The sequence below is a fragment of the Grus americana genome, chromosome 17 (genome assembly GCF_028858705.1).
Source record: "Grus americana isolate bGruAme1 chromosome 17, bGruAme1.mat, whole genome shotgun sequence".
Lineage (NCBI taxonomy): Eukaryota > Metazoa > Chordata > Aves > Gruiformes > Gruidae > Grus > Grus americana.
The window spans coordinates 17,151,285-17,168,098 of NC_072868.1; the positions used below are offsets into that span (position 1 = coordinate 17,151,285).

General features: G+C 37.4%; 1 protein-coding gene across 3 annotated transcripts in view; it reads right to left on the minus strand.

The window, feature by feature from the left end:
- The window catches only part of PTPN1 (protein tyrosine phosphatase non-receptor type 1), a 46,497-nt gene that overhangs the window by 19,626 nt on the left and 10,057 nt on the right, over window positions 1-16,814 (minus strand). The window contains exon 2 of one of the 3 annotated variants that reach the window (XM_054845165.1): window positions 12,208-12,307. The exons of the other annotated variants lie outside the window; for them this stretch is intronic. The gene's annotated coding sequence lies outside the window, so the exon portion shown is untranslated. The remainder of the gene's footprint in view (window positions 1-12,207; window positions 12,308-16,814) is intronic. 3 annotated transcript variants of the gene reach the window in all.

Sequence of the window (16,814 nt, forward strand, 5' to 3'; positions counted from 1 at the left end):
AGGTGGGGCATACTCTTCTCAGCAATATGGGATAAAAGTGGGTTTGGTGCTTTTTTGGTTGGGTTTTTTTAGGTTTGGGGGTTTTTTTGGGGGGTGGGGGGTGGTTTTTTGGTTTGGGGTTTCATTTTTTTTTTTTTGCTACAGCAGTTTCTAGAACATCTAAAGTGACAAGAAACCTAGGATCGCTTCCAGGATACAAAGATGACTAGCGGAAATCAGATGGTCTTCAACAGAGAAAATTACTGGAGAGAGACAATCTAGCGACAAATTATGTAAAATGGCCATGGTTAAAGGTTTTCTTGTACATTTCTCAGAAACTTCTGTTATTGGTTATTGCAGCAGTCACATAACTACTGATGCTCACTGGTGTTAGGGCGGTTTCAGAGTATGTCAATAATAATACTACAGGATCTCCACACTGGAGAAAGCAGACTCATTCAAAGCATGGAATTATTACGAGGAACTTGAAGCCAGCGATGCCACAAGAACTGAAGTTAGTGGATGGACATAGGGATTGATAAAGTTATGAAACACCTTCTTGAATCACACTCATAGTCACATTGCAAAGATCCTGTAATTTAAAAAGGAAGCTCGACATTTCATTTAAAAGGTCGTGCAATATAAAACTTTAAAGAGGAAGGACTAGAACTGAAGTCAGTTTTCCAAAGTTAAATGCTTCTGTTTCTGAGCATGAGTCATTCCATGCCACTCATCTCCTGGTTTTAAGTCCTTTGCCCTGTGCAAATACCCCCAAAAACTTCAGGGGTGGAAAGAGGAAGTCTGCTGAAGCACTGTTCTCCAAATGGAAAGTTCTTATAGCTGTTAATTTGCAGTAGTGACTGGAATAAGAAGTTCGTTAGTGCTTTACAGGAGAAGGTTGCTCTCAGTTGCATGAATGGGTTCCACTCGGCCTGACAGCATCACATTTCCTGCCACAAAGAAAGGACATAGAATGCAAGGGCAGATGGCTGTGCTGTTCATACAAAAGGAATCAGCCCCATGAACGCAGCCTTATTTTCCAGATCTTACAGACATTCATCAAGAAGTGCTGATGGTGGCTCTCAGCTCCTTGTCCCAAAGCCTTCTGCACCAGAACACCTGACCCTTCCTCCCTGCCAGAAACCTAATATTAGTGATTCACTCTGTAGCCTACAGCCCTTTGTTTCCATTCCTCCCAGCCTTCAAAAAATTACCCTCAATTCCGCCTCCTAGCATGTCACTACTCTGGAGTCCTTGGTCTGTCAATTCCCCCCTTGCTCAGTAAGTATTTTCTGCAAACTCCTACTTGTCCTAGCCACTGGTACTCTGCACTACACTACAGCTGTCAGATGTGAACACTTAGCACAGCAGCGCATTTGACTATACCTTCCCCATCTTCTTCAGACACCAACGGGAGATAAGAAAGATAAGATATACCCCAAAATCTTCAAGTATTAGGTAGGATCACATGAAGAGGTGTTCCTGACACCACTCATTCAAGCACACTGCAATGTTGCATAGATTTGCATGCAATATTTCCAGAAGAGAAACTAAATGTCCAGTCTTGAGGTTCAACAGAAAGGCTCCCGGGGAACCTTGCAGCAGGCCTCAATTTGATCACACTATTTTATTACACCATAAACTCCGGTGTAGCTCAGACTAAGAGATAAGGATATACTGTCATTTTAACAGTTCTGTTCCTACGGGAAGCAGCAATTACCAAGATCTTATCACAGGCTACAGAAGTGCACAGTAATCTATCTACTGAGGCAGTCACACTAAGGAAAGCAATTCGCAAGTACATAAAGACTTAAATAAAAAAGTAATTTTAGCTTAAGAGCTTAAAAAAAAAAAGTATTTCCTCTTAAAGCTAGCACTGAAAAAAAATGATGACACTGCTGTAAAAGGTGGAAGAGTAAAAAAAAAAAAGTTACAGTAAAGTCAAGTGAAAACTGCTGTTTTCTGAGATGCCATTAGAGGCTGATTTCAGAATGGAAATACCCCTACAATTCAATGAGGCGGCAAAGACCTCTACAGAAGACTGCAAGAAAACCAGGTAGTACTAAGGGATCCATAATAAACAGCTACTTTACACAAATGGGAAAAGGTCTTCAGATTTGGCGTGTAGGGAGCAAATGGAGTTACTGAGCAGCAGTGAACTGACTCCTCAGCAAAAGAATCTTGCTAAGATATAAAGCACAGAGAGATCAACTCTTCGTTCAACCCACTTTGACAAGGAAGACTGGATTTCATATCCTATATTAAACTCTACATCAGGATACTTGGACAGGGACAAGAAATGAGGATGTAACTTGTAGGTAACAAAAAGATCACCTGAAGATCCGAAAAATGAACAATCACATCCCATAACAGTAAACAAGCTGCAGAATTTTAGCCAGATAAATGACATAAATGTAGATTTTAATACCCTTTTAAAACATTTTATCTAGTGCCTCACTTTTGCGTTCAAGTAAAATATGGTAGTACTGATTTGCTTATTAATCTCCCTCAAAAAAAGCAAGTAGACTCGTATGCCAAGCTTCTTCCTGAGGTCAAGTAGCACGGAACGAGAGAGAGAGAGAGAGAGAGAGGGAGAGAGACACAAGCTTGTTTAAAGTTCAACAACACTATTACATGAGTGTTTTTAAAAAAAAAAAAAAAAAAAAAAAGAAATCACACACTTGCAACACGGTTTTCCTAGAAAGCCCCTTGCTAATTCAGCACTATGTGGGCAATCTGGAACAGGTTGTAGCAACGCAGCGCAAGCAGTGTTTCTGACACTAGTCAGCTGCTTGCAGGCACGGAAATAACCCCCCAGGAGAATGTAAACTGGGCATGATTGTGTTATTAAATCATATCAGCACTTGGAAAAGCATACTAATTTTTTCTGGGCCCACGTTTATTGCAGCTACCAAATATTACAGATTGTTTCTCACCACTGACTAGTTTCAACATGCCTAACTGTAGAAATTTAAGAATTATGAAAGTGAATCCTGCAGTACTTTACTGTTCCCACTTCATCATGGTAGGTAACCAAACACTGTAAATGCTCAATTAAAACTTGCACCTAAACAGTTCTTACAACTTGGATATGTACTTCCAGAAGGGAGAAAGCCATAGACTTGTGTCATTTCCAAGTTTTAACAGTACAGTTATTTTGCATGTTGTCAAAAAGAAGACATTGCTATAGAATAAATCATTGCAATTCTGCAGAACTCAACTGTTCAGATTCTCCTATTGCTTCAATGTCATTACCTGCAATGAGTAAAACCTGATTTTTAAATTCTGATTTTTTTTGAGGGTTGCAGCAGAGCCAGGGCGATCAAAGATCTAAACTCTTTTATTAGGTTAAAGAATTACATGAGAGTTCTTGAATTTCAGTAAGTTCAAAATACAGTTTGTCCTTGAAATTTGTGACCCATAACAGAAGTTCAGAGTAGCTGGCAGGAACACTCTACTTCTGCTGTTTTGTAGCCATGTACTCACTGCCAAAACAGGAAACAACCGAATGGAGGGTCAGTGTAAGGAAACAACTGAAGTTCCCTTCTTCTTCACATCCATCTCCGTTTTTCCTCCCAGATAGTCAGTCTGCTCCAGAAGAGCATCATTATTGGAAGGATAGACTCTTTTGAGAAGATGAAATGGCTTTTTCTTGAAAGCTGTTGAGCAAAAGAAAAGCTTTGCTATCTGTCTCATCAAAGTCAGTGCCAGAAAATAAACCACAGTCTCATTAAAGTGTCAAGAGGTTCTAACTCAGCTACTCTTCTCCTATAAGAAAAATAAACACAGAGATGAGATCCAGATCTTGATGTGCCTAAAGATTAGAGGTCTCCAGATAGAGAGTTTTGGTTTAACCTCATCTCAAATAGACTGGTGCATCTGACAGCCCAGATATCTACATAACTCCTAAAGGAATTTGGTCTGAGTAACAAATCCAGACCTTAATTTGTTTGCAATATGGGTTTTGTATGAGTTTAAAAATGTGTAATCCTGGCCTGTAGGCTATTCCAGGCTTCATAAACTGACAACTGTAGTTATAAACAGAGTTGTCCTTTCCCAGTTACCTAATATTTTCATTCTGACATCTAACAAGCCACCTAATAGCATTATAGCTTTTACAGAGCTACCACCACAAAACCAAATCAAACCAAACCCCAAACAATGAGGTAAAGACCATGAGTGTAGACTTCACAGGATTCAGAGACAGTGGGGAGGGGAGGAAAAAAAAGACATAAAAACTCTAAGTACTAGAAGGTGAGGGATGAGAAAAGCTTCTTCTCACACCTTTTCACAGCAAAACCTGATCACTGCATAACCAAGATATTTTCTAGAGCACTGACAAGCTACAAATGACAAGTTGCAAACTGGAAACAAAAGGCCAAGAGATGCCCTTGGAAACACTGCAGAGAGTTTACAGTTTCTCAAGGGGATCTCTGACTTCATCAAATAGGAACCATGGAGTGACTTTTTATTTATACTCACTCAAAATCCTCAACTATCTTTCAGAGATACTACATACAGTGTTAAGAACCTCAATTAATGTTAAGAAGGCAAGACTGTAATAGTGCCCTAAATTCCTGCATAATCCATTACCACCAATTAATCTTAAGATAAATGAGCTCATTTGATTAACAAAATAAGATAATCAAATGTAAGACACTCTTGCTTTTGAGTGCCTCTTTTTCAGCAAGGTTTACAAAGTGCTAGTTTCAAGCTATCTGCATCAACACCGCTCCTTGCTCAGTTTCATCATTTGTATGTTCTCTTTCATGATCATTAGTCACTGATATTTAAAGTTTTACTGCTTCTTTAAGAAGTTGCGTTTGCTTTAGGTGTAGGGTTTTGTTTTTTTAAAATCACCAAGCGGCTACATATTTCCCTCCCCTCAATTACCTCAAAATTATGCAAATATTTTCAAACATTTGGTAGATTGTCAAGTCTTTAAATTCATTTGCATGCGTCTCAGAAAGCAGCTCAGGTTAATATACCAATTTGAACACTGCTGTATTAACACCAATTAACATACACTGAACATTAAAGTTCAGTATTAGAAGTTCAATGTATAAGTCCAGAAAGCGTGACTCATTTTTAAAGTTCAGTGTTCTGCAGACAAAAAAAAAAAAATCCAGTCTTTTGAAAAGGTTTAAGATAATCTTTTGTTTAAACAATTTCAAGGATTATGCTAGAACAAGGGTAGAAGTCTTCAGATGAAAGCTAATTAGTCTGGTTTGCACAGTTAATACCACTAGTAACAGCTGGCTCATTAATTTTTTTAAAAAAGCTGGAAATTCATACATATCTGGCTTATAGAAATAATTTCTTTTGTAAAAATTCACAATAAAACTGAGATTAAAAACTTCCTAACAGCTGTCTAACAGCAGCCAATTGACACTATATCTCTCAGTAACCAGGGTTCTATTTACTAATAGATAGTAGAAGGCAATGCCATGTTGACATGGTTTAATCTGTAAAAGTTTTATCCTTTGGCAGAAGAATGAAGTATTTTTTATGGAACAGACCAAGCTATGAAAACCCACTTCATCTTTAGTTACAATCAGCAAAATACAGTCCTGATTTTGCTCTGAATTTCACCAGGTAATTTGATGGATGAAAAATCTTGCAGAGCACACACATACTCTACACGTGAAAAGGCTAAACCTATTTCCAATTAAGTTTTTAAGATGACCAGGCAACTAGACGTACCTACAAAACAATCATCAGTCCATGATCATTTGTTTAGCACCTGGGCTACACTGTTTGGAAGAGTGCTAAAAGCTGCTTGTAGGTAGTTACAGAAGAAGAGTGTCAGGATTTAAGGAGAGCTTTATATGAATTGTGGTAAGTATAGTAATAGGTATATAAAAACACCACCAGCTGAGTTAAATCTGTTCAATAATAGAGGCCCTCAGAAAATGTTTTGATTTGGTTAAATCTGGAGTCAAGCAATTCTGATCACCTTAGTATTTTGTCAATAGGTACAAATTTTACGGTAATCAAGTGAAATATTTCATTCTCCATATAAAGTTTTTGCACTTTAATGCAATAGAGCTCTAACATGTCCCTGGATTATTAACCTATGTAGTGTCTTAGCAGATGTTCTCTAAAACAAAATTTTGAGGTACAGACAGTACATATTTAAATAATCATAACCCCATTTCATTGTAAAACAACAATTCCACTCTGATTCCTAAATTTCATAAAGTTTTAAATGCTGTTTTACATGCTGCAGAATTAAAACTAAGAAAAAATCTGAAAATTAATTTTCCATTAAAACCAGAAGCAGATATAGGAGGAAAAAAAAAAATAGTCTTGTTCATCTCCAAATCTTAACAGAAGAGAATTAAAGAGACAGAAGGAATAAACTGAAGTTTCATCCTTAAAGTTTTTCACTGTCATAAGGTGGTGGCTCTTTACCTGTCATGATTGATATATGGATAGCCTGTTCTTGGAGCCCCAAAACCAGGTTATTCTACCAGGCAGTGGCTAATTTATTTTTAGAAGACCAAGAAAAGGTACTGAAATAAATGCGGGAAAACAGTAAAACAGTGAGAATTCTTGTTCTAGATAAGCATAAACCAGTTGTAAACGTCATCACCATTACAGGAATTACTTAGGATCATTCTTATTCAGATTTAAAGCTCACCTTTAAAAAACACAACCTTCAAGAATAAGAAAAAAGGCTTTATTGTTTTCAGTCATTTCAAGTGATGTCTAAAAAAAAAAAAAAATCACTCGTGGTTTGTTAATATCAGAAGTTTCACTTTGGGCAGAAATCAATATGCAGAAAGTGAATCAGTCGAGCCTGACTTCCTGTAAATTGATTTCAGTACACTGAAACAAGCACATTTAAAATCTTCAAGCAGAAGAATGTTCCTGTAAATGAACACAGGCATGCAGTTCCATTTCATAACTCACCATCCTCTCCCTTCACACAGAAGGCATATGTGATTTGATCGGCACAGGTATGGGGCATCAGAGCATGAGCTCTGGTACAGACGAAAACTTGCTAATGATTATACTTTTAATTCCTGTCCACCGTATGACAATAGTAGTAAGCAATGGAAATCATTCCCAGACCCTGTCTGAAGTTGTTTTTCCCCCCCTCTTCCAGGTGTCCACTCTGACAAACTGTCTCCTTAATTCTGACAAATACAACAAAAAGTCACCTGTGGGGTTCTAGGTTTGTCTGTTTGTTGGGGTGGGTTGAATGTTTTTAAATCATGCCTTTCCTAATTAAGGTACAGTTGCTAACTTCTTGACATGTATTTAAGACTCGTATGTTTAAAATAAATAAATAAATAAATAAATAAATATAAAAGAGATCCTTTAACTGAATTATTACTTCAGAGTTTAAACTTGGCCTGGCATCTGAATGACAACAATGAAATATTTTGGATCCAATGGGCATCCTGCAATCAGACCCACTTCCATCACTACAAGCACCTGAGTGCCCTCATCAGGCAACAGATTCAAGGTCTTATCAGTTAAAAGCTGAACAGATCTTTACAAAGTCTTTTTCCTTATCTCCCATTTTTGACTCCTATGTATATGTCTGCTCCAAGACTTTTGGTTCTGACCTCATCCTGCTCTTCTACCCATTCTGCTGGCATACTGCCCACTAAAATGAATGCAAATTTTTGGAATATCTGGCATTTTCATTACTACTGTTAACAAGGAATTTGAAAGGCTCCTAAGGTACTAGGTATTGTACCAATATAGAAGGACAATATAATCTTCTGCCTAAAGAGAGACTCCAGGCAGTTGTTTAGTATTGGATCTAGTATCACTGTTTAAGGCCCTCTAAATCAGTTGGGGAGACTATTAACATGCTCATCTAATAAACTGTAACAGAACTACAATTACCAAAGGACCCAGAGCATCCAAACCAAGAACAAGTTCCATCGTCTTCATGAGTGGCGTCACACTTTCCAAGTTTGACAGCAAGCAGCACTGCATATTTAAGGAGCTGAAGTTTGAGTCTTTCTACTAAGCCTCGATTAAGTTTTATTTAAAGAGAGACTTCATTTTGGATTAAAACATATACTTCACATTCACTGAACTACAAATGAAACTTGCTTGTGGTATTTGTGTCCTTTCACCTTTTCCTGGAAAGTATGTTGACTAAAAGCCAAACAAACAGCACAGCACTTTAGCTGCTTAATAGACAAACACCACAGGCATTTTGCTCAGGACAAGTATTTTAAAGAAACAAAATAAAATTACAAATGTTAGGTTGTTTTATTTTTTTAAGAAATGCCAACATTTGTGCATTTGTCTTATCAGCAGTTTAAACATACACCATTGCAGAACTACCATAGCATTATTTTTAATTCTTTCATAGCTAACATGAGTTAAACACATCTAGATTATTAACTGCTATCTTAAGAATATTGGTCGCATTAACAGAAGACTAGTCAAGTCCGGTATTCCCTATCTGCAGTGACATATGCTCATCAATAACATGCAGAACTTCTTAAAACAACAAAACTGTCAAAGAGAAAAGGGCAGGCTACAATTCCCAAGTGATCTTAATTTTGTCAAGGTCATTTTCAAATTAAGGTATCCTATGTGAGACAGATCTAATTGTCTACTACACACCACAACTAGAAATTACCAGAGACAAACAAAGTCAGCATTAGAACAACAGTTTAGCAAGGCACTGCTCTAAGTTCAAAAGATGCAGTTCCACCACAGGGCACGTTTCCACAGCATGGCCCATACAAGCAGCTCACAGTCACTTTCCCAACGTGTTTATGGAATTATCCAGGAAAGCATAACACAAATAAGAGCTTCCAAACAAAGGGTGATTCCCCAGATATTCCAACTGGTACGATATATGTATCGTGTCACTTTCCCTACGGAAAAGCAATTTTGAGGCAAGGCCAGAGCACAGAAGTTGGCAGCACAGAGCACAAGCCCACAGCTAAACAAGAGGTCTGTCCTGGGAAAGGATCTTAAGGAAAATGACAAGGTGTTTATAAAGCAGTCCCAAAACATGAGCCATAAATAAGCTGGGAACACAACCTCGGAAAACTAATTAGCTTTTCCTTTTCTCCCTAATTGAAACTAATTAGGTAGCATCCATGAAGAACAAGGGATTTTAGTTAGAAGTGGCCCTGAAGGACAGGTAAAGTATCTCCAAAATAGACAAGACCTGTGATGTGGGTAAAACTGCCACCTACAACAAAGCCATCATATCTCCTAAATCCATCATTTTGCCTATCCAGTAGGGATATAAAATTTATTTGCCAAGCTTTGCGTTATTTCATAGTTCTAATCCTCAAGGCAATCCCAACAAGTCAAAGAAAAGATGTTTTCTTAAACAGTCTCCTAGTGGTAAAGAGAAGAAACACAGAGGTTCTGTTTTTCAGCGAGTTTGATTTTACACCCATATGTTTAGCACCAGAACAATTCCCTGGAAGGCATCTGATTCCCTGAATAAAATCACAAGGCTTTTTAAGCCTGGATTTGGCAAGTAGGAACTTCCTTTTTTACAGTTTTCAGCTTGTTCTGCAGCACTACTTTCTGTTGCAGATGGATTATGAGGTTCAAATAAAAAACCCCATACATCTCTCTCTCTCTCTCTCTCTCATGGTGCCGTATCTACACTGAAGTGGTGGTCATCCAGTTACTAGTAATGAAGACCAAAGACCGTTTACAAATACCTGAAAACAGGAAATAAGATGACCTCGGAAGTTTTGGTGGGTGCTCAAAAAAATATTAAAAGCTAGGTGGAATCTGAGATGGCTACATAGAGGCAATTTGATCAAAACCAAAAAATTCACCAATGTCAGAGAGGTCTTATAGCACTAGATGTGCCTGAAAACAGAAAATCTGAGGTTTGAGAGCTCCAGAGTTGTTCTCATATTTACTTATCAAGCTCTTTACAAATTCAACAACTTGACATCTTACAATACCTCCTAGAAACCACAGTCAATGCAATGAGTAATAGGGAAAGCAGGAGACTTCATACACCCTGAGATTTATCACCAATTCATTTTTGTTATGCTGTTAACACAGCATTAGAATTTGCATGCAAAGGGAAAAGATATGCACACACATAATCCTTTGCAAGTTCATTAGAGACTTAAAGCTACAAAAATATCCTTCTAGGTTTTACAAAGGAAAATATACATTTTTTTCACATCAGTGCTATTGCTATTGTCCTTTGTATGCTCTAATGTCAGGTTTGTTGTTGTTGCTGGCATTACATTCCAAAAAAACCCATTTTTGTCAACTGGGACTGCTAAAACATTAAAGGATTTCAATGAGAAAGAGGCAGGCCTTCATGCTAGACGTGATTTTTATCTACCCTATCTCTTTTGTATAGCCTGTTGTGTCCTCCCTCAAGAGCAATGCAAGCTAAGGAAGTCACCCATTGAAGACAGTCAGAAGACACCTCTTGGTTGCTATTACGGATGCTGCTTGTGTCCTCCAAGCAGATTAGTTTTCATCCGTGATGCTCGAACTCATTAGGTTTCTAACTTAGGAGTCAATGTTTCTCACTACCATTTTAGGAATCCAACCACTTCGCTGTAATGCTCTTGGGTTGACAGCTGCGTTGGAACAACTATATATTTCTCCTTTCAGAAGGGAGGCTATTGCTCTGAGCAATTTTTTTAGGCTCTTGAGGAATGCTTTTGTCTTCCCTAGCCCCTAGAGGCAAGGGAAGAAAGTTTTAGATTAGCTCCCCTACATCATCATTAGCACTACAGAAAAAAGAATTGTCATTGAAAACGGACATCATTCGGAGCCATGGGAGCCAGGCCTGGAAATCATGCATTTCCTTTATGGTTTTGGTGAGAAAGTCTTTCTAAATACAAAAGCACTTCTAGATGAATTGTCAATGGCGTATTTTCCATGATGACACAAAACCAGAAACAAAAGGATTATTACTTCAGAATCAGAACTTCTGGAATTTGCCTAGTTTTTATTTTCTTGATCTGAGTTGGTCTGAAAGTCTCTTACCGTCATGAAAAACAGAAGTGAAAACCGGATTTTATGAAAACAGGATTAATTTGCCAGCATCATTTTCTACACCCAACACTGACTAAAACTAAACTCGGATCTTATCTACTGTAATTTAGAGGATAGAGTAAGCAAGCTATTGGTGTTAACAGAAGCAAGTAGGAATTAAAATAGTTTTTCTAAGACTTAACTCTTAGCTCAAGTTAAACTAGCTATATACGCCTTGAGAAAGTACAGTCAGTTAAAGCATTTTTAGACACCAGCTTGCCATATGTTATGTTAAAATTAGACTGATTTTTTTTTAAAAAAGCAACAAATTTATGCATGAAGTATGTCTATTCAGTACACATAGAATTTGAGGAATGCTTTTGCTCATCCAGTAATCTTTGCAAAAAGTATCATATAAAGCTTATTAGAAAAAAGAAACTAGTTGAGAATGTAATTTTGAAGTTTATCTTGAATGTATTTCATACAACTGTCAACACTTTACACAAAGTAACCTTCACCAGCATTGTTTTCCAAAATTTTATTAGTGCAGTTATTTCATAGTCTGCAGAAGTACAGTTTACTGCAATGACTTTGAGATTTCAGGATAGAATGTATAGCAATTTTTAGAGGATCTGCACAATGATATCTCAAGGGTCAACAGAAAAGCATTTTGAATGCAAACAACAGCATGCAATAAATTCTTGTACAATGGAGAAAGGCAACTGTCTTGGAGGGCAAGAAAAAGTGGAATATGTATGCTAGACAGACTATATGTAAACAACTTACAGAAAACAATTACTTCATTCCAGGGCTCATGCCTCTTCCTCTGAGGAAGCTTTCACTTTGAATTCATGCAAGTTTTAGACATGATTTTTAGTGTAACACAGCCCAGATGCCACCTGAAGTGTTCCGTTGTGTCTGTATATTCACACTGTTTGTTCATTTTAAAAAGTAACGGACTGGTTGCACAAAAAATGTTTATTGTATCTAGCTGGACAGTGTGATAAATACACATTAATTTTTTAAAGTAGTAACATGGGTACCATTGAGAAATAGGAACATTATAAGCTGGCTAAAAATAGTAATTTGAATTCCTAGCTTAGTCAGCTTGGCAGAAACAGCTGTGTTCACTGTAACCTCTAATTAGTCTGCATATTATAAAGAGTTCCAAAAGTTATTTCCCTCTCAGAAACCTAAATTAGCCTTCATAGCACAATACTGTTACCAAATCAAATGCAACTGCAACAGATTATTCAGACTTTAGAGACTTACCACTATTTTTTCTGTAATGTTTCATTTATAAAGGCATATATTCTTATTTGATAAGGTAAAGGCAATCTCCTCTCTATCTGGAGCATTCAGAAGAGCCTGTCTTGAAAGGAAAAGAAAAGGTCCAGTTCATAGCTGCTTGCTTATGAACATGTACTCCTTGTTTAAAGAGCTCTGAACTCTAGTTTCAGTAATCAACCCACAAAAGTGTTCACATAGCTCCTGTATCTATTCAGCAGCAAAAGCACAAAACAGACTTGAACACACTTCTCAAACACAACACACCAGAACTGCCATGAAGGTTTTTTGAGAGATCTCTGTGTTTTAGAAACAGTGACCTGGAGGTTGGTATTTTGGAGCCATTTTTGTTCAGATGATGAAAGAAATGCATTAGAAATCAAAGGGTTTTTTTTTTTTAGCCAAACTGTACATTTAATACTATATCTTGGCCACACAGCCCAAGTTTCTGCTACATAATCTTCTGAATACATTACATTACATAGGTGAGACTTTCAAAACAGTGTCTCACCAACAGTGAAAATATCATTGAATTTACATGGCAGAAATAGTGGCAAGCCAATGTTGAACATGCTTGAATATGCATTAACAGATTTTAAAATTAAAACATAGGTGTCTCTACACGTACCAGATTCTTACTCTGCAAGAACAGGGATATCAGTCATGAAGAACAAAAAATGAGGAGCAATATGCATTATCACAGTGCATTTAAAATTGGCATTCACAAAATAAGTCACATTTAAGCCGTCACGTTTTTTGTTTATATGTGTTATGTCAGTTATTTTATTTTATTTTTTTTTTAAAGCGAGAGAATAATTTCTTAAAATACATTTCTATTGGTAAAAGCATATTTTTAAACCTATTTTTTCTAGAGACAACTATGAAAAACTACCATAACATAAAAATCTGTGTTAAACCTTTAAAAAAACAAGCAAAGCAATACCAGTATATGTTTAATATGAGAAAGGACTCAGTTCTAATGCAAGTAAACTCTGTTCATTACTTTGAAACACCGAACAACTGCAGTCAAGAGTTTAAAGCAAAATTTTTTTCTCGCATGGCTAAGGGGTGTCACTCTGCATAAATTACTTCATTCATGTTGGGTACTCCAATAATCTAAAAGCTAAATAAAGCTTTCTAATATATTTGCAAATGTTAAGGGAATAAAGTCACATCATGCCTATGATGTGGCACACATTCAGACCAGGTCAGTATTATTTTTGTGTTTAGAATACTGTAGGACAGGCAACAGCCATATTTCCGACTTTCTACTAATTCCATCAAAATTCCCAAAGTTATGAGCTTGTACGTAGAGGAAGTACTAAAACACACAAGAAGGGAAGAGGCAGGAATTGTTAAATAGGAAGTTGTGAACTCTGCATTACCCATTTAAAAAAAAAAAAAAAAGGAAAAAGAGATCTACAACTTATTTAGTGGTAAACTTCACTTCCTTGAAGATGTTTGTATCATATGTTGTTTTACTGGCTTTCTTGAGATGCAATTTTTAAGTTAAAAGTACGAGGGGGAGTACTAGATTTATTTAGTATCAAGAAACCCTGTTCGTTTAAAATCATGAACCACATGTTACAACAGGTACCAGCTCCATAATGTAAGTGGACTTCCCTCCTGCATTCTGTTTCTTCTGTACAAATTTGGGTATAATACAAAATCCCAGCAAGTTCTAATCTATGGCATAAGAATGCTTCACTCTGTTAGCCATTAGTAAGAACTCAGGCAATGGAACTAAAGATTCATTCTGCCAAAGCATACTCATTACACTACTACCAAAAGCCTTTTACCCTTTCTAATATAATGAGATTCAAGTTTAAAGAGAATTTACTATTAAGAGGATTGCACAAACCATGTTCATGCCTCTGCGTGCAGAGAAAGGCCAAACTCAAGCTTTGCTCCTAAACAGAACCAGCGATAGTCATGCTTTTAGTAGTTATGTTTCAGCATACTGCCCAAATCTGTATTTGGGAACTTTAAGTAGCTGTAATGGCTTAACTACCATTCCCAGAAAAAAGTTACAAGTATCTTTTCTTAAACTAATTTCAAGAAAGACTTTTGGACTGAAGTTTGAAGAAACACACTGGACTACAAATTTGCATGAACAGCTTGTTTCGGTTGGGATCTGTTTAACATGGCTGTTGCTGTTATAATCCCAGATGCCCACTTTCCTGTACTTATATTCAAATTTGGAAAGGAAAATTTTAGTGACGATTAAAGACATACTGAATTCATTGAATGGTGCAACCTATAGGTTGCCAAGCTACTGCAATGCACACAAAAACCTGCTGAGAACAAACAGTACTGCTGAAAACAGATGTTAGATAAAGCAGAATTAGGCTACTCCTGTTTTCTCACATGACAGTCTAATATGTGTTTAGGAAGCCAATCTAAGCTAAGCTAGTTTAATATTAAACAGCTTTCTAAACCTGAGATGATCAGCTCACAATCTATGGAGCAAATGGAGTTTTGCGGGTAAGTCAGACACTGATCCCACAAACGCCAGCCTACACATGTGTTTACCTGACTGTATGACTGTTGGGTCATGGAAGAGCTGGACAGGCCACGTGCCAAACGCACAAGCATGTCGGTTGATGATGGGGACAGAACAGGCTGTCCAGCCTTCACACGGCTCCAGGACAGAGTGGCCGGGCACCTCTGTTCTACACCAAGATTTAACGGAAGAAGTTGCACTTACAGCTGAATGTTTACACAACTACTTCCAGAGTAGTAAACTGTTCTAAGAAAAAAAGAGAAAAATCAATACTTTTTTGGAAAGAGAAACTTAACCCTTAAATGCTGGCAGCAGAGATGTAACGTTCCCTGAACTGACGCTCAGAGAAGTTAAGCTACTTAGATCTGAGGTAGGTTTCTGAGCACTTTCCTTTACTAGGTGCCTGTTACACACAAATAATAATGCACATGAACTCTTTAGTCACAGTGGATATCGGTACTGCATTTTACTTATCATAAGCATAGTTTCTAGTGTGTGTTAGCATTCAGTTCTCACACGGGAAAGGTGAATAAAAGTATGGCTTCAAAACAGACAATGTGTAAGAAAATCTACCTATGGCTAACAAGTCTGAGAACTTCCCATGGAAAGATACAACCCCTCCCTTAACCCAAAAGCAGCCATACAGAATAAATTTTAGCATTTAAGGTATTTTATTATTTCTCAAAGTTGCAAAGCAATACTTTAAGATACTGACAACCAATCCTGCATTACTAGAGATTGTTTTAACTGTCATTGCAGCGAGAGAGAGCTTTCACCTCCAGCTGTGCTGGTCATCTTCTCCCCATCTGAAAGCAACTGAGAGTTTAAAAAAAAAATGTCAGCGTTAAACAGGAACATCACGTAATCAAGATAAGCTTTCACAGACATCACAATGCAGGATAGATTAGCGCTCTGCACTCCAGTACATGAAAAAGACTGCAAAACTTGACAAGCTAGACCTTCAAAGGACTATTTAATTCCCCCCATGCTAATGAAACATTTGTGAGTGAAAGTAAGTTGCATGGATCAGATGAGATAAAAAATGTTTTGCCACTTCGTGCATCTACTAATACCGATAGTTTAAAATAATTTGCTCTGAGAACACCAATTGATTTAGCAAAGCCAGGCAACTATCATAACTTCTGCCTCTACAATGACAGCATCCTCTCTGGAAAAGCACGACTCCTGTTACTTCCTACGCTCCTCTTTTACAGCCCAGGCACGGTGCTGTACCTAACCCACCACGCCCCATGGCTCCACTAGACTCTTGCTCATCATCTTCCACTTCCTGCCAGCCGGAGCAGTTATCAGTCTTGACTAAACATGATTTATAATTTTGTGGCTATCTCAAACTCTCACTTGCAGTCTTAGCACATATCCTGAACACTTACGGGGGGAGTATAAAATGCAGTAACTTCCAAACAGCTTTAAAAAAACCTCTCGCCCCTATCACATCCCTTTCCATTCCCCTGCCCCCCAAAAGACTGTTATACTGAAGGCTTCCAAGCACTGATCAACAAATAAAGGTTATCAACTATTAGATTCACACACAAGTGTCCCCTCTTACAGAAACAGTGCTGAGGGCAAAGCATTTTTACTAGAAAATTGGATTACTTTTCTCCAAATATTCCAAGATAGAATTTTGTGTGCAGAGAGATAGTTTTATATGGAGAACACATCGTTAGCAAAGACTTCAGTACAAGAAAACTCTAAAGATGTAGACATTGTTACATGAAAACAATAAATGCTTGAGTGCTTGCTCCTAACTAGGTAGCAGTATTAACTCCTTTAGCTACTCTTAAAAAGATAATAAGCACGTAACAATTTTACCACCCAAAATCCCCACTTCATGTGGTTGCTTTTGTCTGCTAAGTTCTCAAATAAGGAATTTCCTGCTGTCAGTCAGTCACAGAAAGTAGCCTGTACACTGGACTGTATAAAGCTAGCAAGTAAAGCCTAGCATAACGGACTCACTCCTAATGGAGGTTCTGAATGGTAAGCTTTACACAAATTATAAACAAGAAATCAATGACAAATAAGGCATAAGTCAGTAGTTTCCATGAAGTCTTTCTCCTCTGTCTGCTTCTTG